The sequence below is a fragment of the Columba livia genome, chromosome 1, assembly GCF_036013475.1.
Source record: "Columba livia isolate bColLiv1 breed racing homer chromosome 1, bColLiv1.pat.W.v2, whole genome shotgun sequence".
NCBI classification, from domain to species: Eukaryota; Metazoa; Chordata; class Aves; order Columbiformes; family Columbidae; genus Columba; species Columba livia.
This window is the reverse complement of record NC_088602.1, coordinates 137,568,865-137,588,845: the sequence shown is the minus strand read 5'-3', so window position 1 is coordinate 137,588,845 and position 19,981 is coordinate 137,568,865. Positions and strand designations below refer to the sequence as shown.

Sequence of the window (19,981 nt, the reverse complement as noted above, 5' to 3'; positions counted from 1 at the left end):
GAGCCAGATCCTGCAATAAAAAAAAACCAAACCCTAGCAATCATATGAATAGCCTATGTTTAACAAAAATCAGATCTGTAACACACATAATCAGTAAGCATAATTCAATAGCAAACTTAATTCAAGCTCATTTCAGAAACATACACAGATGTCTTTGAACCTTACCTTTCAGTCTAGGGCTTTTTCCTGCATAAGTGGTTGGCTGACTACTAACACGCTTGGTGTTCGACAGAACAAGCTGTCTCTTTCCAGCTTGACTGATAACCAGACTGACACCCATTACTCCCCTCTTTCTGTTTCCATTTCCAATAGTCCCCCAAATCGTAACTTTTTCCTTCTTTTAATATATTAAAAATTCTTCCCTTCCCAAACCAGAGTATAAAATGCAGCAGGGAAATAATTATCTGCCTCTATAGCATGAAAGGTTTTAAAATTATATGCCCAGCATTTCCAACACAGGGCTTTAAGACTCAAATCCCCACAGCAACAACATGCTAACCATCCTCTTCCCCCAGACTTATGGAGCTGCGGGATGTCTGCCAGGGAAAAGCAGAGAAATGTAAAAAGGACTGCAAGAACATGAATACTAAAATAAATATCACAAACCTGGCTGTTAGAATCACAGACTGAGAAAAAGCTATTAAATCTGCTAAGCCATCTTCCTACCGATGGCAGGAATATTCTCCAATACACTATTTTTCTGCTGCTTTCTCCAGCACATGTTCACAGAGCTCTGACCAAATGCCCACTGTTTTGGACACTGCTCCACTGTTTTCAGAAGGCTTTGCATCAGGCCATAAACTACGTGGACTGAAACATGTCTCCAGAGGAATAACTGAACTAGGCAGGTGTTTAAACCCAGACATACAAGTCCGTTGATGAGGTTCTCAAATAAATCTTTGTCTTTAGATTTTTATACTTTTTCACCCTGACATTTCTGGTATTTTCATCTCACAGCTTTCTTGTATAGCTGGTATAATTATTTCCCTCTTTTACATGAATCTTCCAACCTTTTTATGCATCCTATTTATCTTTTTTTTTTTTTTCCATTCCAAGCCAACATTTTATTTTAATCTCACTTCTTCACTCACAAATGCTGTTTTATTCTATGTTCATCCTTCAGTTCACTCTCACATCCACTGTCTCTCACCATATCTCATTCCATCATCCCCACTGTTCCCTCCATCACCTACCCTTTGTCTCAAGCCTAAAGAAAACATTGAGATTTCTTGAAAATTATTCCAGCAACACAGAATACAAGTCTAGACTTGAAAACAACATGGTCTAAGCGGATGTCAGAGAAATAATAATTAAAAACCAAGACAAAATACTGACGATGATGATAAAAAAGAAGACGTAAATTAAGAGGTAATATTGTGAAGGCGTTATCTGTTGAGCAATGAACTTCACTAAGTCACAAAAAATCTGGAAGTCAAGAAGCACAACATGGTTATAGCACATCCCGGCAAAAGCCAAAGAGAGGCAGTTGCCAGATTCTGCACTAATAACAGTGAGATGACATAAAGAAAGAAGAGGATGCTGGAACTGTCGGCAACACCAAGATCAGTGGCAAAGAGCTAGCTACAGAAAACACGAGAGTTTTGTTCAGAGAGTCTGACACATTGGGATTTGGGGAGGCAGTGAAGAAACAAAATGTAGCATCAAAAAAAGAGGCATTTTCATGCAACTATAAAACACCAAAGCCATATTTTTTTCAGGGAAAGACAGTAAGACCACAGCAGTAAAATATCTTAAAGAAGTGCATGAGAGTTTGGGATAGACCACGTAGTGACATACTTGCTTCTTGTGCAAATCTTGTATACTGTTAACCAGAAACCCTTCAAAGAGCTTCATCAAGGGTTCAGGTCTTCCACTATACTGCACACTATGCACTCTTTATAAACTGCCAGGTCATCCTTTTACACAGGGAAGTAGACCTTTTATTTAAACCCCCCCAAAAAGTGCTATAGAATATTCTGCAGCAATTGTCCAAATTGTCATAGTAACATTCCTACAACCACTGGTGATTGGCTTCATTATCACAAATTACTATTTTTGTTTTAACCCACCCCCAAAAAAGCTTGTTATAGACTGACCAGCAGCAAGCAAACATAATGGAACCAGTAAAGCAATTCACTTACTACGAGACATATGCTGAAAATGCAAAAGGTTTTTTGCTGTCTAAAATACCCATTTCAGATACTTCAGGTAGAAGCCAATCAACGGAATTACTCTGCTATCTTCAGTTCTGCCATCGGGAAATGAATAGTGAAATAATCCTAAAAAGGCATTTTTCTGTGGGAAAGTATGAGCCAAACAAATCACTCTGCAGACAAAACCTTTTCCAACATGATACACTCTCTTCTTCCTCCTCATCGTTTTCTGAAACAGAATGGAAGTGCTGGCAAACCAAAACCACTGAGTCTCCCCTTAGCAGACTGGTTTGGACTCACTTGACAAACGAGGATTTTAAAGTGAAGGCAGCATAATCAAATGTCACTGAGACACTTGTAGATTTTAAGGTCGATCGTGTACCTTTCTACTGATGGAATCATTAGGCTTTCTAAACGAATACAATTTGTCATCAACAGAAACACTTCCCATTGCATTTTAAGAATCAAGAAATAAAACTACAATGTGTTGAAGTGAAATACACACTTATAAGCTGCTTTTTTCCAAAGCAAAAGCTTTATGTACCTGCAATTTGTGTCACTGAGAACTAAACAATAGTGTTAAAAAAAGACCAGACTCCTCGAGGATATCTGAATTACCATCTCATAACCTCTGGTGCCATTTAAGGTGTTTCCCATCCTTACAAACCTCCTAGAGCTCTTCACGATGAATGCAGTGACACAGAAATCCTGCCAGGAAACCTAACCCCACTTCAGCTACAAAGGCAGCACAGCATTGGAGAACATGAGTTTTCCTAAATGCCGGTTTAGCGGCGGTGAAACGTGCCAGTGTGGCAGCCTTCAAAAGCCTGCAGGCCTCCATGCCCAGCACAGACAGCATGCGGGGCCGGCCCTCACGCCAGGCCTGGCCTGTCGCCCCAGCCTCCGCTGCTGAGACCGCCGGTGAAGGGCAGCTCTGACTTCACAGCCATGCTGGCTAAGAAATCCCCGGGTTTAAGCAGTCAATAAATATAATGCAGATTTCTCTCAGGAAAAAAAGGAAAGAAAAAAAAAAACACTCATCAATACATTCTGTGAGTACCATGAGATGGCAACATGCTCCTCGGCACACAACATGGACATATATTGCTGTGCAAGTTCCTGAAGTTGTCTTAAGGTCAAAAATTGGAATAAAACCTTTACACATGACTCTTTACCATGGCTCTTACCATGGATTTCACAATCCTCATCTGGTAACTTGAACACATATGCTCCAGTGTGGTATGACCAAAGACCTTTGCCTGTGGTTTATCTTTAATGGAAAGAGATCTTAAGCATGCTGTTTATAAGCCTCCACTCTCTTCAGTGGCTCCTGCTGAAAGAAGTTTTACCATCTCCATGATTTATTAAGGCGACTCTTTGGACTTTTAAAACGTGTCTGAGACAGTTTGCTGCACCAGCCAACTCTTACCAGTCAAATAATACTCAGTTTTGTGACCATATCTTTTCCCTGGAAGTCAGAGCTATTCCCACATGTGTAACCAAAACCAAGGGGCCTAATTCTGAGCTAACTGTATGCCTCAAAATAGTACTGAGTTCCATGAGAAGAAATGGAAAATCTATCCTGTTAAGAATCTCCTATTTCACCTATAAATGTGAATCAGTGCCTCACCATATATATCACATACTTGTTAACTGCAGATCTACAGGGTACTGCTGAGCAATCTGTTTTGTCACACCACAAAAATCAGTGACTTAAATAAGACCTCTTATTTCTCTGTGATTACAATTATCTTAACCTGCATTAAAAGAAACACAACAAAATCTCCCAAGATATTTCTCACCATGCTAAAATATACACCATTGTTTCCTCTGCTGATTATAATGACCTGTCAAATATGCATGACAAAATTCCTCAATGAAATTATTTTTTTCTTCAAATTAGCTTTCTTTCATTGCTCTCAAACACAAGCATTATACACATTTCTCTCATTACCTTATTTATAAAGAACACTAATGTACTTGTTAGCTTTAGCTGTCATAAAAATATTATATAGACGTAGCAAGTAGGAAATGAGATCAATTATTTGTCTTTTGGAACTATGCCCTAGCATCCACTTCTGTGAAGCTCCCTCCAAAAATATATTGCACCTACTATATGCCAAAGTTCTGATCGGGCAGCCAGAAAAAGAGATACATTAATACATCCAGAAAACACCAGAATTGCACATTTGCCTATGAAATCTAATTCTGAATTTATTTAAAGCAGTTACCATTTAGACACCTTCCTAACTAGTCTTATTTTGAATGATGATTGTATGATTTTATATTACTTTTTCTCATTTCCCTACCTAGGGTCCCAAATCTACAGTAACTGAATATTCTGTTTTAAAAGATTTAATTTTATTTTGGCTCATCAGCATTATTATTTTCTGAATCAAATTCTCATCCATACAAATAACTGTTCGTTTATTCAATTTACAAAATAAACACAACCTAATAATGTTCCTTTGTTTTCACCTTAAATGTTCCCTTTACAATATATCAAATATATTTTAGATTTCAGCACTGCAATACTCTAAAATTTACAAACGGACTCAATATTTGTCAAGGCTAAATGCATTATTGTAACCCTACATGTGATCTTGTCTGAATGTGTAAAGCATTATCATATTTGGATAAAATACTTAAATTGATACATTTTTCTTAAGTAAAACTGAAACTTTTCCCTGAAAAACATACTGGTTTGGCCAAATATTAACTCAATTTATACACCAAAATACCTGCAGAGGTAGCTAATCTATTTAGTAATTACCTCTAGGGAAGAAAATCTAAAATAACTAAAAGCCACAAAACCCATTCCTCACTCTAAAACATTTGCCTTAATCTCTGGCAGTATTTCAAAATCTACTGCTTTACTGAAAATCATAAGTATACATTCATAAAAGACAAATTACAAGTCCCAAAATGGTAATAGTCATTCTAAAGAAAAATAGCTGAAAATACAGTTTATGTGGCAAAATTATCTAAAATGGACATTCCAACAGGAGTAAATTAGGGTTGCAGGGACTTGATTCTACATTTCAGTCTGTAATTTGGGCATGTCGTCTGATTAAGCTCTTGAATCTCTTAAAATATTATGTACTGAGAAGACAAAGTACTGAAACAGGATCTATTTAAGAAATGGTTTGGCTTAATTTTTAACTGAAAAATGTTCTTTTTCTTCATCCTTTTGTGACAACTGGCCTCACACTCACACCCTAGCCTTTACCTGTACAAGCCCCGCTGGGTCAAGTCCCATTTGCCTGCGCTACATACTTTATCCAAATGTATTTCAATGGAAATTTTGTATAAATGCACAGAATTTGGCCAATTTGATCATTCACGCATATCTGAGAGCAGAATACATCCCATCTGGCTTAGCTGTTCACTCCAATACCAAAATTACGCTGGAATATGTCAAAGCCTAACACTGAGCAGTGGATTATTTTAGCAGACAGCTCGAGTAGTTTTCACGCATGCATTCAAAAGCAGCATTGGTCACCAGCAGTGCCGGTCAGTGGGGTCGGTGAAGGACGGCAAAGGTGCTGGGGTGACTCAAGGCGGAGGCGAATGGCACAGAGCACCCCTGGAACAGCCAGCAGCAGAGGCAGCAACTCCCCTGCTCTGAATTTAGCAGGAGCTGGGAGCTGCTGCTTCATCCACAGGCACGTTAATACTGGTGAGACAGTTCCCAGGGTCTTCCCTTTTTGTGCAGCAACACCTCTCAGCTGCAGATGAATTTCTATTGCCAATATTGTCATCTGATTTCAGAAAGAAACCTAACACTAACAGCTCATGAGAGGCTGCTGATCTCTGTGTCAATACATAAGAATGGAAAATAGAAGTGGGCAATCTATTCCTGTAGTTCAAGATGAATGAAATGCCAAAGCAGCAGCACACAAATATATATAAAGTGGAAAGCAGAACGCAGCTTACATGTAAATGTATTTATAGTGATACTACTTCTGAGATCACTGTATCTTTTTCTATTAAGGCCAGGAGTTAAATTATAAAATGAATCAAGCAAATCCTTAACGCTACATTTTTTTCTCTTAGACACAAAACTTTGAAAATGAAGTACACTGTCCTATTGATTTTGTTGTTTCTGCTTTTCACTCATTTAGCTGCATCCATTCCTTTGAAATTCTACATGTCAGACGATTAATGTTCAGGGAGTCACTCGGTTTGTTCTATTTCTTTTTCCAGATATCCTCCCCGGGACTGATGTAAGGAAAAAATACTCAACGGTTGTTTGGGCCACTCACTCCTCCCTACCCATAAAGTCATGTCTACAAAGAGCCCCCCTACGTGGTCCACAGGAAACTGAAACAAAGGCAACTAAACCCTTTCCTTTCCTTTAAAGAAAAAGAGATAGTATGGGGGGAGTGCCAGACGCACAGTCCTGGGAGGGGAGCATTTCAGGTTAAAGACCTCTAGATATTCTCTAAGACCTAAAATGGAGCCTACTGATTAGCAAAGCCTCCAGTCCCACAGCACCTTTCTCACACAGGGATGCTTCAAATCACTGCTCTCCCTGAAGCTGAAGAGGGTACCCATAAAAGAAGCGAGATTCAGAAGAGCTATTCGGAGAGTGTGCTCCTAGTGCTCCCTGGTAGCCAGGCTGGCTCAGGTAGAAGCCATCACGCTGGCTGAGCAGGCACTGATTTGGGACTCCAGGCTGTGTGCACTGTGCATCAGCCGATACGCTGCCTGCCTGAAGAACTCCTTGGCAAATTTTATTTGGAGTGACTACAAATTTTTGAGTGATGCGAAAGATGCTAAAATAAAGCCGAACAGTTCAGGGGTGGAAAGTAAAGGGAGATCAGAATGAAAAAATATTTAGGAGGAAAATATCCAAGTAGTGAAATGCACTCACTATACAGTTTTGGATTTTCTTTTCCCTTCTGTTTTACTTAGTTGACCTGGTGAAACCAGAACGTTTTTTCGTGTTGCCAAATCTGAGGTTTCCACTGAAATGTGTCGAAACTAACATTTTTTTGTTTCATTTCTTGTTCAAGGTATTAGACTGCTAACTACTGGCAGGGGTTGAGTTTTAATCCATCCCAACCCTCTACATTAGGCAAGTCATCTTAAACTTTACCAAAAACTAATCATAATAGGGATGAAGTGTTGATGGTCAAAACTCAGAAGAGCAATACAGTGAAGATGAGCTCCAAGTGAGCATTTTTTTGCTTTACTATCAAAGAACCAAAAGAAAGGCTTTCCACAAAATTGAAATAATCCCAGTATTACTATTTATTATCATATGAGTGTCCACAGACCAGATGAAATCCAACAGCAAACTATGCTAGGCACTGTACAACCATAGACACAGTCTCTGCTCCAAACAGCCTGCAGTCTCCAGAAACTCAACAAAAGATACGGGAGAAAAATTATACAGCAACGCAGAGAAATTATCAGTGCCATGGTAGAACACTATGTTTCTATTTTATTTGACGGAGAAGGAAAAAAATAAGCAGGATTAGTGTCACAAAAGAGAGAGAAGACGGGATATGATAGAGTCGGTGAGAGGAGGAATAAGGTGATAACAAATAAAGTGGCATGCAGGATGTTTGAGCGACACAGCACGTTAAGGAAAGTGAAGCGACTGCGAGAGCTGGCAAAGAGGGAGCTTGAGAAAAACAGCCAATTAGGAAAAGGCAGAGAAAAAACAGTCAAAAATATCAGTAACCATCAGTCTCCTTCATATGCCGCTTCTACAGCTGCTCTGCTGGCTTCAGTCTTTGGCTGAATGGCAAGATCCTCACCTGACATAAGGGAAGCTGTATTGGCTGTATGGCAGAGGAACTGAATTTAAAAGGTCGAGGGACATGCCATACAAATACTAAGTATAGTAAGCTTGGTTTTAGCGGAAATGTATAAATTAAAACTACATAACAAGTAACAGCAAATACTTGCAATTGAAATGTATTATACATATGTGCTAGATTTCTGAATCTGAGTAAAAAAGAAGACAAGTCCTTATTGCACTAATATTAGTACGGCTCCCTATATTTATACATGGTACAGCATATTTAAATGGCGTTATGAACCAAATCTTACTTCCATGGTAAATAATGGCATTTTAAATAGTGACTGAATGGAAAACGCTAAGCATTTTCTATTTAGGTTAGTATAATGAATCCCAAATCAGTTGTGACTGCAAGTTACTACATATAAACTGTGATGGTTATTTTTCAATCCTAATACAATTTCCATTCTTGTTCCAAATCACAACAAAACTGTCACACTTGTTGACAGCTTCAACAATGAGGTCAAGCCATGAGCAGTTACAAAGAATGAATTGCTTTACCCTCCAGAGGTGGTCACTGGAGAAGCAGGTGAATAGCCATGCACACAACAGCTCTGCTCCTTCTTGTGACAGATCTTATACCGGACAGTCATTCTGCAACCTTGCCCAAGGATTACATTCATATGTTATTTTATTTGTAATAACATGAGCCTGACAAAATGACTTTCTAAGAGGCACTCAAAGCATCGACCTTTAAAGATTTTCTTACATTACTAAGCTTCCTTGTATTTCAAAACATTACCTAGAACATCCAGAATTTAAACAGAAGCATGTATTTAAGTTTGAAATAACAACTGGAGACTACCTTGCCCTCAGACACTCTCACGCAGACCCAAATTACCTACTAACAATGATGGCAGAATCCAAACTAGTGTATGAGCCAGAACATCCAAATTAAGGTTTGCAGCATTGTACTTTGTCTTATTCTGAGAGCTCAAACTCTACATTGTAATATTCTAATATATCTTAACATTACAGGAACATGTGAAAAGGCTCTTCCCTCGGATTACCTTATACATTCTCTCTGAATTCTTCAGAACAAGGTTCAGCAAGAATCAAATGGACTGCATTGATTTATTTTTTTCTATGTTTATTAAACATTTAGGATGAAAACTGTTTTCATGGACAAAAATATTAGAATTCTCAATTATAAATGCACTTTTTCATTTACTATTTTCTACTGTTTCCATATGTCTGATAAAAGAAACTGCTTGGATAATCGACTAAGCAGCTACCTGGCTTCAGGGGATTTGAGTTTCCTTCCTTGTAATTCAGCAGTAAAACTCTAGCTGACTTAAAACAGTAACCTTTTTATACATCTCTACATGTTCTACTATACAGAAGAGCCCACTCCAGTGTAACTCTTCAGGTGAGAAGGACTGCACCTGAGGAGGCAGATCTGATCATATATGGTTCCAAAAATTACATAATCTGGACTTTTTTCTAATTCTGTATAATTAATTCAATTAAATAAATATGATCACAAACAACACTATGTTCTATGAACCATTAACTCAAGAAGTCGACACATCACTGTCAGAACTGGCCATGTATGCCAAATCAGAATTCCAGTTCGCTTTACATTCCTGTTGACGGTTCCTGTAATGACCACACAGCATTAAATAAAAAGCATGACCTGTTTAAACAAAGATCAGAGCACCAGCTTTATCTGTGTATTCTCTCATGTTTGCTGTTTGGCATCACAAACTAATACCAAGACAAGTAGCTTATTAATACCAGCTCGATAGGTTTGTATACAGGGCATGAGGGGTTTACTCTCATCTACCAAGAAGATCTGTGTATCTTTAAAATGGGCACTTTTCTGCACACAAACATGTGTGCAGAACATTCTCAGCAGTTACTCTGCTTTAAACTAGACCGAAGGAGAGCAGGGAGAGAAGACATACAGGGAATAATGTACAAGCAATAAATTTTAGGATTCTTCCTTCTCAGATAGCTTGAGACAATGAAACAAACCAGAAGAGCCAAGCTAAAACTGTTCACACATACTATTAAAATTTAATGGGTAATAATTAGTATAAATCAATTCATGTATATATCATACATGGGATAGCCACTACATTTAATATTTTTTTTAAATACATAAAATATAAATTAATCCCCCTCATTTTTTTAGTACTCTACCAGAAAATTTACAGCACCTGGCATCATTTAACTGTTTATTACAAGTGGGTGCAACACAGAGTACCGTCCTTTAATGACTCTAACTGGTCTTCTCAAAAGATACACTATTTTTTGGTAGTCACATTTCAGACATGTACATTTTAAATGTAGCCTTGCATTTTACATATCTACAGATACTCTTTTGCAAAACTGAGAGTGCACTTCATCAGGAGCAAATTACGAAGTTTAATGATCGTGCCTAGTTATACATTTATCCAGAATACCCAAAGATCCTTTATACTAGTCTAAATTACCTACTATGTTCATTAAGCCTTAACTGAAGTTGAAATGGCTATCAACACCGCACATTATCAGAAGATCTCTTAATAATGATATCGTCAAGGTATAGATTGTCTAAGCAGAAATCTTCAACTATTGATCTTCCGCCAAAAAGAATGGAATGTTTAAAATCTGTCTAGTTTCTGCATGTTCCACATCCTTATCCTCTGTGATATTCACAGACAAGTATATGCACTTTTAAATGTATTCCACAATACCCATCTGAAAGTGCAAAATGCAGGTATTAAGAAAGCAATGTCTTAAAAGCAATGCAATCCCTACCTAAACGTCCCTGATCTTTTTTTTTTTTTCTGCTCCACTGCTTTGAGCGTGCTGGACACCAAATAAACAGTGCCACAAATTACATTTAAATTTGCATGAACCCTGAAAAACTTATTGAGCCGTTTCCTCCCCGAACAAAACTTCGGAGGTCACTAAATCCTCTCCTACGACAAAGGAAAGTTCCTCCACTTCAGCCACCCCTTCCCCCGGCTACGTAAGGAGAAGCTATCGGGGAAGGCACACACGGATTTTCCTCACGGGGCTCCCCTACCGGGAAGTCCCCGCTGGCGGCCGGTGACACCTGAACGCGCGGGGATGAGAGCGGCTCGCCCGGGCCGAGCGGGCGGGCTGGTGGCGGTGCCGGGCGCCCGCGGGGGGGTCCCCGCCGCCCGCCCGCGGCAGCCCAGCCTCCGCGGGAACTCTGCGAACAAAGTAACTTCCCGGCTGGCTGGCGGGAGGCGGCTGGACACGCGTGGGGCAGGGGAGCTGCTCTCCCCCTTCGCCAGCCCGCACTCGGCACGGCCGGAGAGGCAGGCGCGGGCAGGGCAGCGGCAGCCCGTACTCCCGGAGCGCGGTGACAGCCCTTACCTCCACACACCCCCTTGCTGACGGCCGGCGGCAGGCGAGCACCGGCAAAGGAGCACGGAGGCAGAGCGAGTGGAGCTACGAGGCTCTCGGCGGCTCTCCCTCCGCCTCTCTCCCGCTCCTCAGAGAAGCCCTTCCCCCCCACACCCCGACCGCCTCACTCTCTCTAGCTCTGGGGCATATATATCTATGTATTTTTTTTAAGGCGCAAAGAAAAGCCACGGGGAAGCTTGGTTGGGGGAAGCAAAACCCTGACGCGCTTAGGGGTGGGGAGGTGGGGGGATGAATGGGGAGGGGGGGGTTCAGACCCTGGCAGACCCATCCCCCAGTCTCCTCAGTCCCCAGCCGGGGAAGACAGCGCTGAGGCTTGAACCTCGCCGCCTTGAGCCGATCCTGCACCAGGGAACGGGCCCTGCGCACAATTCTCCCGCCCCGAGCTGGCGGAGAGACCCCGCCCGGGGCGGCCGCACGCATCTCTCCCCCGATTCCCATCCCTGCAGGGACAGAGGGGCGCCCGGGGCGGGGGGAGAGGGGGGGCTCCCCCGAAATACTTACCCTGCCCGCCGGGGCTGCTTTGAAGACGCAGGATTTTGAGCGAGCGATCGTCTCCTTCTCCGGGAGCCCAGCCTCCCCTTTCCCCCGCCTCCCCTCCCCCGCCTCCCCCACCTCCTTTGGGGGGCCAGGAATCCCCCACTGCCGGCCCTCCCCTCCTCCCCGCCCGGCCGGGGAGCTCCGCCGGCCGGCTGTGCCCCGCGCCGCCGGAGCCGTGAGCTGCCGGGGCTGCGCCTGGGCCGCGGTCGGGGCGGCCCGGCCGGCTACGGCTCCCACGGTGCTCCATGGCCACCGGCCGGGGCCGGGACGCGCTGCCGGCCCGCGCTGCGGCGGAGCCGCGGGTTGGCGCCCTCCCGCCTCAGGTGGGGGTCAGCGGGGGGCGGCGCGGGGCCGCCTCCGGCAGGAGGGGTGGCTGCGCCCCCCCGGCCCTCGCCTGAAGAGCCCGCCGGAGCCCGCCGGCGGGGCTGCCCGCCCCGGGGCAGAGTTGAGGGAGCACTCTGGGGAGCGTGTGTGTGTAGGGGGAGAGACAGAACTCCGCGCCGGTCTTTCTAGGGGATTGTCGGGGGGCGGAGTGGGGGATCCCGGCCTCCGGTGCCCGGCCGTCCCTCCTTCTCCCCTCGGAGACCAGGGGGAAGTTTGGCAGCGGGCCCCCGGCGATGCGTGCCCGCAGCCAGGCCGCGCCGCGCCGGCTGTGAGGCGGGTTGGCGACCGTTAGGCGGGCGGGCGGGAGGCCCGTTGGGGTCAGCGCCAGCTGTCCCGGAGCCCGCGTCCCCGCCGCAGCCGAAATGTGCCGCTCCGGCCAGCGCCTTGGGGCCGGAGGAGCCGCTTCGGCAGTGCAGGTGCTTGGTGGTGCTCCGAGGTGGCCGAGGAGGTCGGGTCCGATGTGAGGTAGCGGTGCGGAGCTCCGGGGTTACACGAGGGGAGGCCCCTTTCCTGCCAGCGCCTGCTGTGTTTCTCAGAGGCAATGAGCATGCACAGCTTTCCCTTCGCTTCGAAATCAGGCCATGATAGAATCATAAATATATAATATTACGTTCCTATGATATTATGAGTAGAGAGCAGGAGAGTTAAATGCATACATCGAGGAGAGGCGAATTACATCTGAAGGGCTTTCCTGCACAATTGTCGCACAATTCTAAACCGAAATATTTTGAAATCCCTCCAAGAATAAATCTTAATTCCTGCACGCTTGTTCCCATATCGCCTACTAGGCAAGGAAGCATGCTGGATATCTAGGCAACAATTAGTGGAGTTACGTCTGCTTTTGGTGCACATGGTGACTTTATCACCAATCAAACAATCTTTTTAAAAATCCAGGGCTGGAAAGTGTCCATTTGATAAAGGAAAATTGAGGTTTGGGCATGTGTTCTATGTTAGAATGAAATAGAAGGAGTTAGGAAATGTTTTGGAGGTTGTGGAGTCTTCTTCTCTGGAGACATTCAAAACCCACCTGGATGCCTTCCGGCAGGGGGATTGGACTAGATGATCTTTAGAGGTCCCTTCCAACCCCTGACTTTCTGTGATTCTGTGAAATAAAGGAATGCATCCTAGCGCAGCCCCGTGGTCCGTGTATTACCAAAGCAGAGGCCAAACGTGAACACAGGCCTCCGCACATGGAGGGGGTACCTCAGCTACCCGCTGACCTGTTACTTCTGTGTGCAGACGGAGATGAGGCTGGGCTGTGTATCAGAAGCCAAAAACTGGACCTGAGAGCCCTCCCACACAGTTTCTGTTACTGGCAAAACATATATTTATCTTGAAAGTTTTCGTTTCGACATGTCAGCGTTTTTACAACAATATAAATGTGCTTGAAAATTTTTTGATCAGCCTAATGGTTAGGACCTATTAGAGGCTGCAGAACATATTCACAATCAATTCACTTATTCAGATGCATGAATATAAGCTTAGAAAAGTAATTACAGGCACCTTTTTTGGAAATCTTGAGGCTGTGTAGTTTCCCCATGGGAAATATGAGTAATAAATTCCTACTAAAGAAAAAAAAAAAGGCAAATGTGCTCAGCATTGTTCTGTCCTAAGCATTGTTCTTATTTATTTTTGTCTTTAATATCAAAAATTGTTGATTAAATGTTCCAGAAAGGGTAAAGGTGGTGGGATGTAAATCCTTCATTTTAACTATTGTCTAAAACAACAAGCAGAAAAAAATGATCTTGGTAATTTAGATATTCTTTTTAGTTTTTAAATTTTAGTTGTCTTTCTTAAGAAAAATTGATTTTCCTTTTTTCGTGAACATATAAACATATATTTGCAACTGATCAGTATTACCAAATCTGGCTATTCTGGATCTAAGAGATTACATTGTATCTATACACATTGAATTAATCTGTTAGCTTTAAGATCTTTTATTCAGAATGTTAATTTCTCACCCTTTATTGCTACAAAATAGTGCATGGTACTTTATGTTTTTAGTTATTTCTTTATGATTTTTGTCAAGTTCTGTTTGTATGAAAACTGACATTCAATTAAAATTTACATGACATAATTATAAATTGTTCATTAAGACCACCTTAAATATGCTTGATGCATTTCAAAAGCAGGTTTGCATTTTAAAATGTTTAATGAAACAACTGAAATAATGATCTGTAGATTGGCAATTAAATTGGAAGCTTCTAGTGGCCATGCCCTTAACAATCTTGAAGCAAGTAGATCTTATCATCTCATAGTTAGGTTTAGCTGTAGATTGACAGAAGAAAATAGGCAATCTTACTTTTTCTACTCTTACGTTGATTTTTCAGCTTTGAGTTAAATAGTTCTTAGCTGAACTACGTGAATGGATTGAAACAAAGAAGATGTTCACCCTGCCAGCACAAGATACCGCAGCTCTCAAAAATTGCTTTCCTGCATCAGTTACATCCTGTTCATCTGCTCAGCTGGTGACTTCAGTCAGTTCGGTGGCATCACCTTCAAAACTTCCACAGCAAACTTATCTTTTGATTGACTGTCTTAACTCACTTCAGTACATGACAGCAAGTGTAAAATCTGAGTTAGCTGCAATATCAAGTATAAATCAAAGAAATACCAACAAAGTGTTATTTGATTTTTTTTTTAATAATGAATTTTTGGGAAAATATTATGAATTAATGTCCAGTTAGGACAGTACTTGTAATGCGATTTTTATCAAATTCATGGGATAACGAAGGAAAGAACCCCTAAACAGTTACCCATGGTTGTACTAAGAGATTGTTTCTTTTAGGTGGAAAAGGCTATATATGTTATTTTTGAATGATTAGTTTTGGCAACAGAAGGTGCTCTATGTGAACCTTTACTTGCATAGCAAGGGACAAAAGTTAATTTCAAGTTATATGGGAGGAGATTATCCCCTTTTCTGAAGTGAAAGGTAGTTGGGCAAATGCAGTATTCAGGATAACACTGGGGAAAGCAGAAAGAGATAATAAATACAATCCTGTATAACAGTGCATCACTATTTCTGCTGAATTTTTGTACTTAATTTGCTTTAGTGGGTGACATTTATGTATAGTTTAATTTAAATCGGTACTTCAAAATCACCCATTAAGTGAACAGATCTAGTCTACTTTAAGGGTTTTTGTGATTCTCAAGCGGTTTGATTTTTGCAGATAAGAATTCGTGCAGACTTCTGTCAGCACTGTGTCACTGAAGAGGAGGAGCAGTAGACCACTGCTGAGTGACAGCCTGTAGCTCTGAAATCTGCAATCCATCCTCTCTTACATTATCCAGTTCCCATCCTCTGTGCTTCTTTCACATGTCAGACTTCCTGCATGTGCAGTGCAGACCCAGTCTACACGTGTGCACTGAAGTCAATACTTCCTAAACCTGTCTGACTTATGCTCCTATGCTGCTTTCCTGAAGGGTCAGATTTAACACACATATGGAAGTAGCAGCTGACCTGTACATTAAGCGTGGTCTTAGCCAGGACACCTGCATGTATAGTGTGCAAATAAGAGTTAGTGTACATGAGCTCTGATTCATTGCTGTATGTCCATAAAACATGAACAAATACAGAAAAACATCAGGTTGTCCCTGGACATAGTAACCACACAGAGAGAATTACGTATGTAGGAAACCTTGTTTATAAAGTAGCCTTACCTCTTCATTGTACAGAAAGGAGAGACCTGTTACTGGGGCAGCAGAACTTCTCTGCTAACACAGAAAATGTGTTACAGAGGTTTTGCCCTAAATTTTACATCTTTTCCACGGAAATTTAAAACTGGGTGTGATACATGACTAATATCCCATTGTCATTTCTTTAGTGGGGAGGAGGTCTCTAACATGCATTATATTGTTCATCTAATAAATTCATGGCTAGGTCTTAACACTAAATATATCAATCAAATCAGTCTCATGTCATTATCCAGTAAACCTCATTGATCTTTTTTTCAACTGTGGTAAAGTGTTCCCTTCAACTCCTCATAAAATATGGAACTGCGGTACTCTGCCTATGGGGAAAAAGCCTGAAGGCACATAGCAGTGTATCTGTTCAACAGTGTGAAAGAAAAATTCCCTATTCAGAGTCCTGCATAGTCAACATTACCTGCTGGTAAATGCTAAATTGCCTGAGTTGCTTAACATTCTGATTAAAAGCCATTTGTTTCTTGTATTATGTTGTGTTTGACAAAACAGAAGAGAAACAAATCTCACAATTGCTTTCATATTGAGCAAACAATTGTACATTGTCCAATTGTACAGGTTTTTCTTATTCTTAAAACTATGGTCTAGTAATACTGTAGATACCACAAGGCCTTTTAATTTATCCATCTCGAGCAAAATGAAAGGCCGAAGTCTGGAACCCCAAAGCACAATTATGTGAATTGGGAAACTGAGTAGGTATATCCAGCGGCTACAGAAAAATGACAGGACAAAACCTCAGACAAGCCAGCATTGTTTCACCCCAAAGATGCTGAAAATGGCCTTGGAATTATATTCAGCTTTTAATCAAGACAAAGAAGAAATATCACAAATCATCCATTGTACAGGTCACAGCAAAACCACGTAACTACTGTAGAATTTCTCCTTCTTAAACACTGATGTAGTTCCCAGTTTAATTTAACTGGAGTTTTTCTTGAAGTTTACTGCTGTGTCAGAGGCTGGGGTGCTACAAATAACTCTAAAGCCTGAATAGCACTTGCTTATTGTTTCTAATAGTAAGACAAAATGTCTGCATTCTCCTGTATTATAAGGCAAAAATTAAGTAGAGTGAGTAAAAAAACAACCAACCAACAACAACAACAACAAAACAACCACAGAAAGTATTTGTATTTTGAAAGAACTGGAGTTACATATTTGGAACAGCTCCAAAGATTAGCTTCTTTTCGGTGTTATAAATTTTAAAATGTAACTGAGATGCCATCTATAGCGATGAAAGGTGTTCTTTTTTTTACCAGTGATACATATCCTTCAGCTCAGGGGAAAAAAGTCCATTTCAACAATCAAGTAGACATATTTGTGCTCCTATTTTAGGAACACAGATCCCTTTTATATACATTAAACAGTTTACTAGTGGAATTTTTTCATTTATTAGAACTGTTTCATGTAATGTCTTTCATGTAAACATTATAAAAAGGATTTAGTGTTGGATTTAGAAGTTGGGGGTTGGGTTTTTTTGCCCTTTGTTCTTGTTTTGTATTTTATTTCTTTGCAGAACCCTTTTTTCCCCGTTTCAGGAAATTTCACATAATCTTTTCCATTCGTCATCAGCCAGGTTGCTGATTACCAGAGGAACTGCCAAGCTTTCAACTCCTTGTCATCAATGGGCTGTGAATGACAGACAGCATTAATGTTGGCAAGCTCCCACTCTCCTTTTCGCCTTTCCCAAATGTAATTAAACTGCACTAATACAGCAAAAGAAAAGCTGCAGCTTTATTTTACTCACCCTAATAACATAACAATTAAATCACAGAAGCACACAATACAGTCAAACAAACCCATCATGACAAGGAAATTCAAAGGTAAGGGAGGTGTGTATCTATCAATTAAAGAAAAACAGGAGTGAAGAGTCTTTCCTAGCACTATGGCGACCATGCTGTTTGACCTTCGCCAACATCGGAGTAGCCACTCTGTTGCAGCCTGGTGAAAGGCCTCAAGTGCTTCTTCTTCTGTTGCACCTTTGGTTTAAGCATAAAGGGAATCATTAGCTTCTCCTTCAAATGATCTGTTATCTCCCTAGTAGGGGACAGCTGGATAAGGAACAGAAAGGATGTGGGTCGTAACATGGAGTTCAAACGGAGTTACGCACTTTGCCCACCTGAAAGAAGTGGGATTATCCTGATCTTCAATGAAGTTCTGGGCCTTTGGTTTAAAGTCTGTAGGTGGTAGAAGACAGACGAGAGTCAGGAAGAGGGAGAAAAAAGAGTCCTCACTCGCAGAGGATTTTGCAGGCTCATAGAATGTACAGATACCACTGAACATTTCTGGGGTAGATAAATTGTCAGTAGATGAGTTTATATATGTTTCTCTGGACCAAGGCAAGTGAAGAAGCTGCGGACCCTCAGAAAGGCAATGGAATTTACCCATAAACCCATCATTCCTCACAACAGTGCTTTAGGATGGGAAGGAAGCAGCACAAGGAGGCTGAGAACTCATTGCCACGAGCTTTGTAAGCACAGCCTACATACATAGCCTGTCTCACTTTTCAAGTTATCAATAAAAATTATACAGTTGACTTACAAGACAAAGTAAATTTGCAGTAACACAAAGAAATAGTTAAAATAAATGCAGACAGAAGACGATACACAGCTAGCCAGAAAGAAGGGGCACCGTACTCAGTAGGGAAAGCAGGGAAGGGCCAGGATCATCCCCAGCATCTGCTTGGGCAACAAGAAGGGGAACTTGGTTACTGACCAAAGGAGACCCAGCTTCAAACATGGCAATTATTAGGCCAGCCAGGCTAAACAGACTCTGAATGAGTCTGTATGTTTGTGCAATTTGGTGACTAATAGTGGCTGCTGGTTGACAGGTGGTACCTTATAAATCCAGCCAGTGCCAAATTTTCTCAAGATCTGTTAGTGTGGAGTAAGTAATCTACCAGTGTGAACAAACTGTCCTGCAACACTGAAAGCAGTTCAATAATATGGTAGACTTCCAGAGGAAGAAACCTTTGGTTGAAACCAGCTTTTAGACAAAGTTTACAGCAGGATGTTATGTGTTACACCTTTAGTAGATCTGGAGCAGGGGTGAATTTTTATTTTTGATAATGTGGCTAACTTGTAGTGAGCAGCAACAAGGGGAAAAGAGGTGCATGTGAAGTGTAAAAATGTAAACCCACTGGAGCAAATGAACAGTGTATAAGAGGAACACTAAAGAGATGGAGTTGAAGGTTTCTGTTAGATTTGTTCTGACACAGTACTGTTGTTTTAAACAGGCAGTTTCAAAATGGCCCAAAAGACCTTTTGGTTAAGTGTCATGATTTTCTTCTTGATTCAGCAAAGATGGAGGCTGTAGTGTTCCAAGCCAGCTTCAGGCCATCAGAGGGAGAACCAGCACATCAAACACCCACCTCATCTGTTTTTGCCATCAAGCAAAGAAAGAAGAGGCCACAAAGGACATAGAAAAAAACATATCAGAAGAGCATGAGTGAGCTGTCAGCTGTGTTTGTGCATCAAGCACAATTCTTGTTAGAAAAAAAAACATTATGGCAGACTTGGTTCCTATGTAGAAACTACCCTGAACACTTAAAAAGGCTGTCTGAGTGACTATGAATTCCCCAGACCTATAAAAATTAGTCTGATTTTTCAGACTGAATATTAAGCCAAGATTGACAATAGAAATTTGCTCTAAAGATGAGAAAAAGCACTTTATTGCAAGCAAGGTTTGCAGCATTTCAGTGTGATGGCCTTTGATTTTCATAGTGAGCAGCTACATTTGAGGTACCACCAGAGGAGGCTTTGGTCCAGAACTCCTCCTGGCCTGTTCACTACACCTAGATAGTACCCTAGGCACATGCTAGAATCTTGGAACAAATTTAGATGTATTTACAACTATACTAGAATCAGCTCAAGGCTGCTGGCCTGAAACTGGACCCAAAGCAATAGTAACTGTGTTAAAAAGAATGAATTTAGGTCTGGCACACAGAACAGTGAGGAGGAAAAATCTGCTTTTAAGATCTTTGAACACCAGCCAGCTCCCCAGAGATTCCCAGATG

General features: G+C 41.5%; 1 protein-coding gene across 3 annotated transcripts in view; it reads right to left on the bottom strand.

Annotated features, from left to right (window-relative positions):
* MPPED1 (metallophosphoesterase domain containing 1) overlaps positions 1–12,005 on the bottom strand; it is a 68,630-nt gene extending 56,625 nt beyond the window's left edge. Inside the window, exon 1 of one of the 3 annotated variants that reach the window (XM_065032669.1) lies at positions 11,851–12,005. The gene's annotated coding sequence lies outside the window, so the exon portion shown is untranslated. Of the gene's footprint in view, positions 1–165; positions 608–11,298; positions 11,549–11,850 lie in introns of those variants that run through there. The other 2 variants (XM_065032677.1, XM_065032688.1) reach the window with 2 other exon arrangements.
* Positions 12,006–19,981: the final 7,976 nt, after the last annotated feature.